The 15212-nt window shown below is 34.2% G+C and overlaps 1 protein-coding gene across 9 annotated transcripts in view; it reads right to left on the reverse strand.

Annotated features, from left to right (window-relative positions):
- The window catches only part of LOC118188601 (SEC14-like protein 2), a 171850-nt gene that overhangs the window by 36989 nt on the left and 119649 nt on the right, over positions 1-15212 (reverse strand). The gene's annotated exons all lie outside the window — the stretch shown is intronic.

Below are 15212 nucleotides of genomic sequence, written 5' to 3' on the forward strand. Positions count from 1 at the left end.
TAAGATTTAAAGAAACCAAAACTCTGAACTGAAACTTTTCTGCTTCCCAACCTTTTTCCTCTGAAGTGCTACGACACTCTCACTTTTTTCCCATAAGCTCACCTGCTGGTAAGACGCTTTTCATCCATGCTGCTGCTCACTTGCTTGGAACTTACTGTATTCAAATATAATTAGGAAAGATCTTATCTGCAAAAGCATGGTTTGATATACGTAAAAAAAAAAAATCATTATTTTGATTTTTCCAGATGCGTTGTGCTAAATTGCGTTATCATGCTTTCACTCTGCCACCTTCAAGCCACTACGGTCTTTTTGGTCATCTACGCAGTATCTAAGTCGTTAAAAGTTCCATTGTTTTCATCTACGCATTTTAAAATTATTACATATTTATAAAAAGTCAAGACAGGATTAACCTGGAGCAAGTTTCCCCAATGGTCTTCGAACTCTGCTGCCTCATACTTCCAGGTAATCCTCAAATTCGTTTCCGGTCTGTGATTTAACAGCATATTCAAAAAGTGCTTTGAAAATCATCGAGTATCTGTAAGTTCAAAAACGAAAAGTGTATTGAATCAAGGTCAATGCCGCAGCGTAGTGAAATATGGTTAATGGTTCTCGCTCGCTTCGAATATTCACAATGTTTATGCATTTCCGATCATCGCGTAAAAAGAAAATTAAAATCCAAAGTGCTTTGAAGATCAGCAGCCTAATCAGTGAAATGTAAAACACCAAATAGTATTTTGTGCTCTTTTGCATGTTCAGTGCTTTATTCGGCAAATTCTTCATATTCAAAGAATGCAGTATTATCAAAACTCATCAAATGTGATATGGAAGTGATATTAAGTTCCAAATTGAGTAAATTACGTTTCGAAGTAAAAAAAAAAAAAAAAAAAAAAAAAAAAAAAACTTTGCATTTTTAAGTTATTGTATTATGATTTATTGATGGTAATATTTTGCTTAAATCATTTTAAGATCAAAGTTAATAATTAAAAAAATTTATGACTTATTTAAAATGTAGTTTTGTTATTTCTGAATTGGAAAAAAAAATATTGAATTTGATAAAAAATTAGGTAAAGAATTTGAAGGTTTTACTTAGGGAAGGTTTCTAATACGAATATTATTTTTGTTCTATCGTTTAAATTATTTTGAATTTATATTTTTAAATTTTTACTATATTTTAAGATTGAAATTATTGTTTGAAAATTTTAAATTCTAGGAATTTCTTTAATGTTGTCAAGATAAACGTTGAAGGCTCTCGGCTTATGAAGAAATACCTTTTTTTTATTAAATTTAAGTATTTTTTATTTTTTCATAAAATAAAGTGTGTTTCTAATTTTTATAATGGATTGACAGCAGTTCGAAAAAGGCCAGTTGCCCCTATCGAAGAAACGGAATTTTTTTCTAAAGAGCCCACCAGCGGCCGAGCGGTAAAGTCGCTGAACACTGGTAGTTCGGTCCGAGTTTCGAATCCCGCGAACGGGCTGGCTGCATGGGCGTTTTCGTGGTTTTCCCCCATGTGTAGCGTGTATACGAGCCAGTTTCCCTCAGAAAGTCCTCCACGAAGGCATCCCTCCCCTTAGGCAGATAGCCCTAGTGTGCTTTGCCATAATTAAATACACCACCACCACACCACCTTTTCTAAAGTAACTGCTAATTTGGCAAATCTTTTGGCCACTGGTGAAGAATAACACCAGTTTACTCAACTGATAAACCAATATGATGGATATTCTGGTATTTAGAGAAATTTGTGGAGAATCAAGTTTGTAAAGAAGTTTGTAAAGTGTTTCAAGTTTTTTTTAAAGAATAAGTAAATTTTAAATGTCTTAATAATAGTGAAAAGTTTGAAATTTGTTTTGTTTATGAAATGATGTGTTACAAAATTTTTATGCTTTAAAGGGCCTTCCTTAAAAAACATAACTATGGAAATTTTAACAAATAACATGAAAGTTGGCATCTCAATCTGTAATATAATAGAAATGTTTTCATCAACAAAAATTGGAAAGACTTTTATTTGAACATTTACAATTTTGATATTATTGCCATTGAAGCGAATATAGCAGCGCACACATGATTGCAGAAAGATGTCTGGTCAAGAGGAAAGCACAAGCAAAAGGGACGCATCAGTTCATAGAAAGAAGGGAGGGAATTAAAAGTTTCAGTTTTTAGTTTTGGTTTACAATTTGGTGATTGGTCAAGCGGCATCTGCATTAAAGGTTACGTAAGGTAGCATGATTAATTTGAATGATGCAGTTTAGACTTACAGCGCTATTTTTAGGAGAGAGCGATGAAGTTTCCAAATGAAATAAAAAATAAAAGAGGTTATACTGAATTAAATTTAGAAGTTTGCTTTTATATTTTTTATCTTATATATATATATATATATATATGTGTGTGTGTGTGTGTGTGTGTATACACGTAAGATATAACAAAATATGATGGCTATGCTTATAAATAATTGGCAACCTCAAAATTGACTATTCTAAATTTTATATTCACACCCTAAGTTCAACTTTTCTCTAAAATGCGAGATCTTTCCAAAATCGTACGACGCTTACATAACGTTGCCTTCAAAGATAACTAAAACCTAAAATTAACCAATCGCAGTTTAGCTTACATATGCACCTACCTAGTATAAATACTACTTCACAAGCAATTTCATCATCTTTTCTTAACTTCTTTGCCCTGCACAACGTCGCTGCGCTGTTATGCTTAATTGTCCTCCTTTGTTATTTACTTAAGATGATGTAGTATTGTTTCTTAACCTGTCTATATAAAAATCATTGTAGTTAACTATTTTAAGCAATATCTTGTCTGCAAAAAAAAAAAAAAAAAAAAAAAATATTTGCTGCTCCGAAAAATAAATATTGTGAGTCTTTGAATTCACTTTTGTCAGCGTCGTGTTCATGCATCTACACTCAGCCTTTACAACTGCCAAGATGTTAAAAGTACCCGTTTCTTCTATCATCGCATCGCTTTCAAGCAGCGCTCATTAAAATATCACAATTTATATCAAGTCATACAGGATTTTCTTGCGATGGAAGCCTTCCAATAGATTTCAAGGATAAAGTGACTGCGAAAACAAAACAAAACAAAAAAAATAAATAAATAAATAAAATAAATAAATAAAAATAAAAATAAAAAATAAAAAGTGATTAACCGTGCATATCTACTGAATAAAGTTGTGTTTTTTCTATGCCTTTACTAAAGTATGTCAAGGTCCCAGAATTTGTCTAACGTGTAGTGTGAAAAATCTTAATGATGACATCTGCTGAAGACGTCTAGTGGTGTGCTTGCGATTCTGCAAAAAGTTAAAAATTACCCATGTGAACAAGGTCACAAGCTAAAAGATCTACAGAAAAAACAGAAATTGCTTCTGTAAACATAAACAAATTTCAGAGTGCCGTGTTTTGATGGTCAAAATTGTGACTTTCCTATGGATAAATACTTTTTATTGTTCAAGAAAAATGTGAAAGCAAAAATATTAGTGATAAAGAGAAACCATTAGTATTTTCAGAATGTTTAAGGGCTGAAGCCCCAGCATTCTACGTGCGTGAATGTGTAGATTTGAATTGGCATATCCTTAAAGATAAATTTCTCACTTATTTTTTGAGTGCAGAAACTATCACATTTAATGATTTCGTCAAAACTTTAATTTGATTATACGAGTTATTTGTCTTAAATTTGTATAATCTTATATTTTTATTATTAATATGAAAGACTAAAATAAAACACTTTGATAATTGTACACTGTCAAAAACTAGGTTTTCTGATAAAATGTTCTTAAGCATCCCCCAATCATCAGCAGGCTATTACGCTGATTTTGTTGTAAAGGGCATGCCAAGTAATCGTCAAAGTATCATTGTGTTATTCTGTATTGCATTACATCATTATGTTTTTGTACTGAATTTTTCTATTGTATTAAATATGTCAAGAATCCACAATAAAAAGAACTTATTCAAGTAATCATAAATTGCGTGTTATATCTGCCAATTTTCATGCGGGAATATTTTCATCAAGAAAGTTTGAAAAACATTTTATTGAACATTTATGTGAACTATTTTCCTCAAGAAAGTTATAGAGTCATTAGGACGTTTTGAAGCAGGAGACATGAAAAATGAGAAATGCTCTTGCCGGGACTCGAACCACGGACCTCTCGAATACGCACCGAGCGTGCTGACCATTACATCACGAAGGTATGTTAAGAAGGCGGGAGATATACCTTATATACTCCCCCTTTTTATAGGGCGACTGGGGTTTAGGGAGGCCCAATCGTCAAATCCTGGTGGTGGAGAATCATCATCCACAAACTTTTTTTAGTTCGGGCGCCACTGTAGAGTCATTAGGATTTTTTGAAGCAGGGGACATGAAAAAATTAGCAATACCTTCGCCGGGACTCGAACCACGGATCTCTCGAATACGCATCGAGCGTGCTGACCACTGCACCACGAAGGCATGCTAAGAAGGCGGGAGAAATACCTTTTAAAATTTACAAAACTTTCCATTGGACACTCGAGGACTTTCAAAAATTACATTTGTGCTAATTTATTATTATTTTATTTAGAGATCGTATTGTTGTTGTAAAAGTTGTAAATTATATGTCTAAGTATTTCATAATCTGCATACGAGGAAGTTCATGAACAATGAAGGGGCATAGTAAAATCTGCATAGTAAAATCTTTCCTCATGTCTTTTCTCATATGATAAATTTCTCTTGCTTCGTTAATACACTAATGCCTTTTCTCCCAAAATGCTCTCCCAACCTTTCTTTTGAAGGGGGGGGGGGTGGAATAAATTGTGATACTTTAATGCGCGCTGTCTGAAAGCGGTGCGATGATAGAAGAAACCGGTACTTTTAAACATCTGGCAGTCGTAAATGCTGAGTGTGAGATGTATGAAGACGATGCTAACAAAACTGAATTCAAAGACTGACAATATTTATTTTTCTCCACAGCAAATCTTTTTTTTTTTTTTTTCCAGACAAGATATTGCTAGATCATACGTAACTACAATAATGTTTATGTACACGGGTTAAGAAACAATACTACGTCATCTTAAGTAAATAGCAAAGGAGGACAATTAAGCATAGCAGCGCAGCGATGTTTTACAGGGCAGGAGAAGTTAAGAAAAATGACGTAATTGCTCGAGAAGCAGTATTTATACTAGACAGATACAGCTAAACTGCGACTGGTTAATTTTAGGTTTTAGTATCAGGTTCAATGTTCCTTCTAACCTACTTCGGGAACATACAAGGACCTGGCTAGGAACAGAGAGCTTACTAAAGCTATGTTCACTAATTGTAGTAAGTAGACAGGATACAGACGAAGGGTATACAAAACCCTTTATTTTTCTCTATATACAATAACTTCCGTACTTCGGAATACAATGACCCGCCACTCGGGGTCTAACGTAAAAGTATAAAAATAAAACTAAACTCTAATTTAACTCTAGAATAATACACGTGGAAGATTGGCCTTATAATAACAGGAAGCGTATGTAGCACAGAGACTGTGAACACTACAATACGTTTAATTTATCAAGAGGATTAAAACCTCTGGCCTGGAAGGCAAACAGCAACTGCGTAACTTCTAAGGTAAGCGGCCTGCGTTGACTTACTGCTTCCTCTCTTCCGCTTGGCAAAAAGGCCACACTTAAATACTTGGCGTTCGCCAGACAAACTTTGCATAAAATCCTTAACGCTTATAATTCTGGCCGGAAGTAGAAAATAAGAAGTGATAGTAAAGATTCAAAATAAAAATAAACGTTAGTAAAACTTAAGATCCTTACATTAGTCCTCTTTGCAAGCAGCGTTATATGTGAGCGTCATATGATTTTGGAAAGGTCTCAAATTTGGGACAAAAGATCAACTTAAGGAGATAAAATTTAGAATAGTCAATTTTGAGGTTGCTACATTTCTTAGCGTAGCCGTCATATCTTTTTATATCTTATAATAAAATACGATGGCTACGCTGACTATTCTAGACTTAGCCCTCTAAGTTCTTCTGTTCTTCCAAATTCGAGCGCTGCTTGAAAAAGAGAACTAAAACCTAAAATTAATCAATCGCAGCTTAGCTGTACATATGCACCTACGTTGTATAAATATTGTGTCGCGAGCAATTATGTCACTTCCTTCTTAAAATAATTAGAAAATTCTTAGAATACAAATTTTTAAACAAAACTTTCTTTGTTAAAATAATAAAAAATTCAGAATATTAATTCAAAAGTATTTAAAGAATAATGCAAAAACGTATTAATCATGTTAATAACCTTCCATAAATGAAATCTTTGCAAATCTTTTAAATTCATTACCTGCCTTATTAAACATAATTATGAAAATCAAATTTTTGATACCATAAAATTTTACTCTTCATAAAAGAATGCAACATTTTAAGAATTCTATAAAATACGAAAAACAGCATATCTAGATTTTCAATATAATAACAATGATTAGCAATTTATATATGATTATAATGTACAAATTTCTAGTTACATCAATTTACTTCATTCATAAAAGATCTTACGTGAAATTTTAGAATCCATAGCACTATTTGAGCTTTGCTCCATTGCTAATGAACCCTATTCTCTTATTTCAGTTTTCGCTTTACGAACTGTGAGATGGAGAAAACGAAAATAAATTGCTCACGTGTGCACACTTGAAGCGCGTAGTATAAACATACTAACGACCTTTGAATCGTTGTAATGCTGAAATAATTTGGAACGTTAATACACTGTATCATTGAGAACACTCATCAGATCACTTTTAACTTTGTTAGATTAATTTTCGAAGCACTCCGGATGATAAAACATTTTCTTTTTAGATTTTGGATATTGAATAAATCAAGAGCGTTGCTTTATATTAGGGGTCTTCAACCTTTCACGGCCGAGAGCCACATCAGTAAATTCACAAAGATCCGCGGGCCACAAGTCTGTCAAAAAAATAATATAGTCAGAAAATTTATCTAAAAAAGGGAGGTTTGTTTTGCAAGACTACAATTGATTCTAAGCGAAGAGATAGTGTTGCAGATTTTTCAAAAAAGAAAAGAAAAGAAAAAAAACTTAACATTACTAGTGGAAGATGGTAGTTACTTTAGTTTTAACGTGAATCTGTGTTGTTGTAATTCGTAAAGTTTCCTCCAAATGTCTGTCTGCCAGTCGTGTTCTTGTTTTTAATTTTAGGATTTTCATTTTACAAAAAGGCTGTTCACGTTTGTAAGTACTGCCAAAGATAGAAAACATGGAGGGTGCATGTTTACGAATTCCTGGATATTTGTCTTCGGCTACGTACTTCGAATAAAAATAAATTAATCTAGGATTTTCAAGAAACTTGCATTTTACTGCAGAGTCACGCTGTAAATCTATAAATTCTAATTGAAGTTCAGGTGTAACACATATTACATAAGATAAAGTGAAATTTTTGAAAAATTCGCCATTTTCAGACAATTTTATCTCAAATAATATCAGGTATGTCAATAAAATGTTTTAAATATCAAGAATAAGAGAAAAAAAGTTTTTTTATGATAAAAAAGCTGACAAGGCATTTTTTCTTGAAATCAAAATTTCTTCAATTTTTCTTCAAATTCAAATGTGGGGTCACTAAAATATCTTCAGCGGGCGGACCACGGGTTGAAGACCGCTACTTTATATGATGAAGACCAATACTTTAAATAAAATAAAATTCATTATCATTCTTGTTTCAATTCTTGTTGTTAACGTACTATACACTGAAGTGACAAAAGTCATGGGATAGCAATATGCAAATATACAGATGGCAGTAGAATCGCGTAGAAAATGTATAAATGCGAAGTGCTTTGGCAGGGCTTTCATTTCCGTTCAAGTTATTCATGTGAAGAAGCTTTGACGTGATTATGGCCGCACGACGAGAATTAACAGACTTTGAACGCGGAATGGTAGTTGGAGCTAGACGCATGGGTCATTCCATTTCGGATATCGTTAGGGAATTCAGCATTCCGAGATCCACAGTGTCAAGAATGTGCCGAGAGTATCTAATTTCAGGCATAACATCCCACCATGGACAGCGCAGTGGCCGACCACCTGCACTTAACGACCGAGACCAGTGACGTCTGCGTAGAGTTGTCAATGTTCACAGACAAGCAACGCTGCGTCAAATAACCGCAGAAATCAATGTGGGACGTACGAGGGACGTGTCCGATAGGACAGTGCGGCGAAATTTGTCTTCCTTGGGCTGTGCCAGCAGAAGACCGACTCGAGTGCCTTTACTAACAGCACGACATCGCCTGCAGCGACTCTCGTGGGCTCGTGAGCACATCGGTTGGTCCCTAAACGAATGGAAAATCGTGGCTTGGTCAGATGAGTCACGATATCAGTTGGTAAGAGCTGATGGTAGGGTTCGAGTGTGACGCAGACCCCACGAAGCCATGGACTCAAGTTGTCAACAAGGCACTGTTCAAGTTGGTGGTGGTTCCATAATGGTCTGGGCTGTTTTTTACACGGCATGGACTCGGTCCTCTGGTGCAACTGAACCGATCATTGACTGGAAATGGATATCTTCAGCTACTTGGAGATCACTTACAGCCATTCATGGACTTCACGTACTCAAACAACGATGGGATTTTTATGGATGACAATGCGCCATGTCACCGGGCCACAATTTTTCGAGATTGGTTAGAAGAACATTCTGGACAATTCCAGCGAATGATCTGGCCACCTAGATCGCCCGACATGGATCCCATCGAACATTTATGGGACATCATCGAGAGGTCAGTTCGTGCCCAAAACCCTGCACCGTCAACACTTTCACAATTATGGACGTCTATAGAGGCAGCATGGCTCTATTCCTGCAGGGGACTTCCAACGACTTGTTGAGTCCATGCCACGTCGAGTTGCTGCACTTCGCCGGGCAAAAGGAGGACCGACAAAATATTAGGAGGTATCCCATGACTTTTGTCACTTCAGTGTAATTCCACAGATGAAATTCAATTGGTGAACCCACACTTGAGATGTTCTCAATCTTACCAGCTACAACTTAGATGATCAGATTTAGTTCCTTGCAGTAAATTGATGAGAGATGAGTGCTTGACTTGGGAAGACATTATTTTGCAGTCGCGAGTGGATTGAGGATTAGAAGATCACTGAAAATATCAATTACGTAGCAGAAGATGCCGGGGAAGAATCACAAAATCACTTGATATTCCAAATATATCTTTATTATTTGATGCACTTCACAATGGGACCAATCTACACCCCACAATTTTGATGATGGCGCATTACATTTTTAACAAAAGCAGCCAAGCAAGAGACGTCCTTTAGCTATGTTATGTTATGTTATGTAGAAGTGAGGGGGCCACCTAATATTTACCCTAAGTAAGCAGGTATTAGCCCCACACACTAACTAGAAAACTAACAATATTTTGGCATCATTCCTCGAGTCGTGATGGAAAATGTGACTCCAGTGAGCACTATAAGTATTGCCACCGGCGGCGGCATCAACGGTACTCTTACTTTTCAGAGTTAAATTAGCTCAAGTAAAAGGGATTGAATTACATGATATACATTGCGAAATACATAGTTGTGCAGGTGCATATTTTGAAGATGTTATGTATTATAATGGGTACAGGCAACATGTTTCAGGACATTATATATTGCATTAGAAACAGACGGGATGTTCCCACGTTACAAATCATTTTTGTAAACATGATCTGTTTACTATCAGAATTAATTAAGAACTATAAAATTGTTTACAAAGCTTACATTTAAGTACTGTTGTAAAGTTGTGCTGAAACTTTAGCTCAATTTTGACGATTCATTATGTGCTGTAACGTATGTTTTGTGTTAATTGATTTTCAGAAATTACATTATTGTCTAGCAGTACATTGTTATTTGCTTGAAAAAATTGATCATGACATTATAAATTGAGGTGGCTAGAAGCAACTTATTTCTAGTATATAGATCATGCCTACAATCATGACTTGTTTACATAATTTTTTTTTACAAACAGCTGTCAAAAATAGAAAATATAAAATAATAAAAAAGACATAAATAAATAAATATGAAAACAAAAGAAAAAATAGCTTCATCTGCATACTTATGCGTACTACGTACTTTTAGATATATCTGCATACATTTGCTGATACATTGCCAACTTATTTTTGTCAGTTCATTATATGCAATTACGTGTGTTTTTACAATAATTAGTTTACATTAATTGCATACTATGATACATTACGTTGTTGATACATTACCAGCAAACATAGGCAGAGAAAGAGGGAGGGTAGTCCAAGTGCCGCTGATATGCCATACTATTTGTATGACCTGTTCCGGCTCTTGTAGGATTGCAACGGTATTTATAGTAAAATTTTTCTTTAATCTGATTGGCTAAAACTTACAGGCAATGCATAAGTTTTAAGATGACGTAATGGGGAATTAATTTTCAGATATGATGAAAGTTATTACTACAGAGAAAGTACCCAAATTAAAAATGAGCAATTCAGAAGCATTTTAAATTATAATTTTGATTTGCATTTTTTTATCTTACACACACACACACACACACACACACACACATATATATATATATATATATATCTTGGCTGCTGCATTCAAAAGATCGCTGTAAAATAGTATGGATAGCAATATGAGATGCATCTGTTTTTTAACCACAGTAAGCGCGACATTCATTGCTAGGCTGCTGAAATTAGATATGCTATGTAATAAGGAATTTAGTATGTCAATAACTTTTTTAGTGAGGCTGATAGATTTTTCTCCCTAACAACTAAAAACGTTTTTCTTTGTTAATTTATACTTCCTGAAAATCATGCAAAATAAAGAGGGGGCGGTACATTACGATTGGCTCTATTCAATCCACTTATAAGTATCTCAAGTTTTACTAACGGTTTATTTTATTTTAAAATTTTACTCTCCTCTCTTATTTTCCAGTTCCGGCCAGAATAAATACGTTAGTCTGTTTATGAAAATTGTGCTTACTAACTCTTAAGTATTTAAGTTGTGGCTTTTCGGCTAGTAGGGAGAGAGAGTAAGCATTCTCGCCACTTTTTTCACGCGTGCTTTCAGTTAGTTGCTCTCCGCCTTTAAGGCCAGAGGTTTAGTCCTCTTGATATTGAAGACGTATTGTAGTTTTTCCGTAAATTCGTACTACATACGTAAAAATCTAAAAGGCCAATCTTAGTGTTGCTATTCTGTGTAAGGTATTCGAGTTTAGCTCTTATTTAAATTTAGTTAGCTTGTAGTTCTTATTTTCTTACGTTCAGACCACAAGTGGTGGTCTTTGTATCGCGCAATGCGGGAGCACCTGTGAATTGTGAAGAATAAAGAGCAGTTAAGCCCTTCCTTTTTTTGTCATCTCTTCTACAGTTTAAAAGAACATAGTTTAGGTAAACGCATTGTTCTACTCAAAACACTTACATGTTTACAAAACAGATAAGAAGAAAAATAAAGCCCTTATACACTGTTCTTTTTTGTTTAATATAATTAATTCCCGATTAATCGTGCCCCTTTGGTTATTGCGGAGTGATGAAAAAACTGTTGTCACAAACTATCACCGTAAAACAAAAATTGCTTACCGATAATACGAAAAGGATAAGAAGAATGCGTGGGAAACAATAGTAATAGCATAATTCACTTGTAAACATTATTCGTTAAGTAAAACCTCATAGCTGCTAGACTTATGAAACCTAATAGATTGTGTCCAGAAAAACATTAGAATATTAAAATTTCTTGATTATAATCGAAATATTCTTTCCGATGTTTTTTGTTATAAGCATAAATTTTCAAAAATTTAGATATACTCGTAAGCAATACGAACTAAATACTACTTCAAAAAAAGATCCTAAATTGGAGACGACTTATTTTAATCTTTGGAAAAGTGCGCTCAGATATTAGGAAATGTATTCAAACCGTAACATTAAACCATTATACTATATCTTTTTGAGAGACTATCACTCTCAAAGATACAGACTTTGAAAGACTCTCAGTGGAAGCATATTTCCTCCTATCTTCACCCAGAAGTTGTTCTTTTCCGTGGTTTTAGAGCCTCAGGAGCTTTGCTCAACAGCTTTGCTATGGAATGAGCCACAAAACCCTCCGATGACTGTGATAATGAACACAGCATAAACATTTCTTCTGTTGAATTCTGCTCAGCAGAACTCAAGCAGATGAACATTAATTTAACTTTGATACCTCTGAGCGTGACATTTTTAATAATAGCAATGGCTATTTAAAACTAATTAGACTTTTCAGATGCCTACATAAAGCTAAAAGTATGGGACGCCTCTTAGGTTCTCTCATTAAAGATGAATTTCTTAAAAGTAATATAGGATTAATTAAAACATCTCATGGGTTAGGTTTTAATAAAAAATTAAAGCGCTTCAAAGCCCGAGACAGTCACTTCAGAACATGCAATTCTTAGCATTTCGTTTTCAGATAAAGAAAGTTTTCTACGAGTAGGCAGCTGACTATGCAGTTTAGATATTTAATTTGACAAAACATTTTCAGTTTTACTCCCAAAAGGCTACAAATTAACTCTTTCAATTATAACATTTTATCATGTTCAAAATTTCCATGTTGGAGCTCAAATACTATTTTACTTTATGAAATAAGAATTTTGACATTTAGGTAGAAGAAACACAGTCATGTGTCATGAAATAATTCATTAGATAGTTATTGTTTCCAAAACAAACCGACAAGTGTAGAGCGAATAATGACAGACTTTCCTTTAGAAAGCATAGTCCCTCACTTTCCAATTCAATCATCTGGGAACTGATCACTGTAACCCTTTATTTATTAAATGTAAGGAAGAGAGAAAGGGTGTCTATTATAAATGTTATGTTATAAGGTATTTCTGCCGCTTTCCCATCGTGCTTTCGTGGTGTAGTGGTTCTGCACGCTGGGCCGGTATTCAAGAGGTCCGTGGTTCGATTTTCGGCGAAGGTGTTCCTAATTTTTCATCTTGCCTGCTTCCAAAAAACCCCTAATGTCTCTACAGTGACGTCCGAACTAAAAGGGTGTTGGATGAGATTTCTCCACACCCAGGATTTGGCGGTTGGGTCCCCTAAAAAACCCCAGTCGTCCTTTAAAAAGGGGAGTATATAAGGTATTTCTCCCGCTTTCCTAGCTTGTTTTCGTGGTGTAGTGGTTCTGCACGCTGGGCCGGTATTCCAGAGGTCCGTGGCTCGATTCCCGGCGAAGGCGTTGCTAATTTTTCCTCTTGCCTGCTTCCAAAAAAATCCTAATGTCTCTACAATGTTACACTTTTTATTTACATTTATAGCATCTAGAATTTGTGGCTGACCTTAACAGCTGAATCTATGACAGCAACTTCGAGAAAATCCTCCAGTAGAAGAAGCAAAAGTTCATTTATTTACATAGACAATGACACAAATTTCATTGGTGCCGAATTAAAACATATGTAATAGTCCTATTATTGATTCCTCAGATACTCTGGCAGATTATTTAACAACCGAGGAAATTTCTTGAAATTTAATTCCTTCTAGATCCTCAGATTTTACCACTCTACGGGACGCTGGTATTAAATCAATCAAAACCATTTGGAATGAATAGAAAGGTGTCGGTTAGCTTTAGAGCAGTTTATAAGATCTATCGGTTAGACAGAAGGCATTTTAAATAGTCCAGCCCTTACGCCTATGTCGTTAGATCCTAACGATTTTGAGATTTTAGCACTATAGTATTTTCTGATTGGTCGTCCTTTGAGTATTGTTTCAGAACCAGACGTGACAAATAAAACAGATAATTACTTTTTTCAATGGCAAAAATTAAATAACTTTATTCAAATTTTGTGGCGCAAATGATGTCTTGATTATTTAAATTATTTACGAGCTAGAAAATGGAAGTTTGATAAACAAATCATGAGCATTGGGTTCAGTGATTCTGTTGAATGATGATAATCTCTCTCTACGGAATTGGGCAATGGGTGGGATTCGGGAACTAACTGCTGGGCCATATGGCCTTCCTTGTGAAAATTCCTCGAGGTATTTCTAAGCGTGGAATATCTACAATATGCTTGTTGACATGTAATTAAATATTGTAGTATGTATTACTATATTAACGATTCATTAAATAATTTGGCACATTTTTGTGTAATACTTAAATACTTGTTTAATGTTTATTTCGCGTAACTATAATTTTAAAACTCAGTTTTGTATATTGTTGATTATTATCTATATTGAAATTTTATTTTAACAAGAGCCAGCATGTTAACGCCATCTATCATCCACCCAATAATGCTTGCGTACGTAATAAATGTTTCAGCGCCCTCTCATCCCTATTGAGCTCATCATCAGAGCCACTACTCACGGAGCGGCGGAAGCATTCACATTGTCAACTGGTTGACAATAAAGAACTGGAAGGGTTTAAGTATATCCAATTGCTTAAAATTAAAGCAATATTAGTTCCATCAGGTATCTGTTTGTTAATGCTGTTCATAACTTAAATTTCTTTAACAATGTTTATTCTTCTATTAGTTTTGGAATAATTTGATGATTTTAAATAAAATAAAATTAAATATAATTGCAAACACTTTAGTCGCATTTTCAAATAAAAACTGTTAAATTAATAAAGTTTTGACATGCAGGGGTTTGAGTTCATTAACAAATTCGGCTGCTAATTTTTAAAGCCGATAAATTTAAATTTATTAAAATAAGTTGCCGTTTGTTACTATGAGTTTAATTTGTTCATTAGCAAACAGAAATTTAAAGTGGTGCTGTTCAGGTTTTATCGATGATGTCACACAAATTTCTTTTTCATTGCATTATATTTCTCTGAACTTTTTTTTTCTGCTCACTATGTCTTTCTTTATGCTCAATTTTTTATGATGAATATGTGACAGTTTTTCAAATTTTGTTTCGTTTCACAAAAATGTCTACCTTTTGCAATACAAAATCTAAATGGAGGTCGTAAAATAATTTACAGAAATATAAGAGATGTTTTAGAATCTTCTGCGTTAAATTTCTGAAATATATTATAAAAAATTAAAGAAAATGTAGAGAGGTGGATCTTTATTCGATTTAAAATACTGAGTTTCCAGGCATATTAATTAAATAGCATAAAAAGGAAAGTTAAGCATGCATAAAGCTACCTTTCCTGTCACAGCTATCCTTAATTTTGTCAATTAATACGGAAGACATCATCAAGTAAGTCTGAGGTTTGGCATAATCGATACCATTATACTAACGATTTTGTATAAAGTTGTCATGATTTTATTTCTTCTGT

The sequence above is a fragment of the Stegodyphus dumicola genome, chromosome X1 (assembly GCF_044657685.1).
Source record: "Stegodyphus dumicola isolate Sdum_Otavi_A_Nest chromosome X1, ASM4465768v1".
Classification (NCBI taxonomy): Eukaryota; Metazoa; Arthropoda; class Arachnida; order Araneae; family Eresidae; genus Stegodyphus; species Stegodyphus dumicola.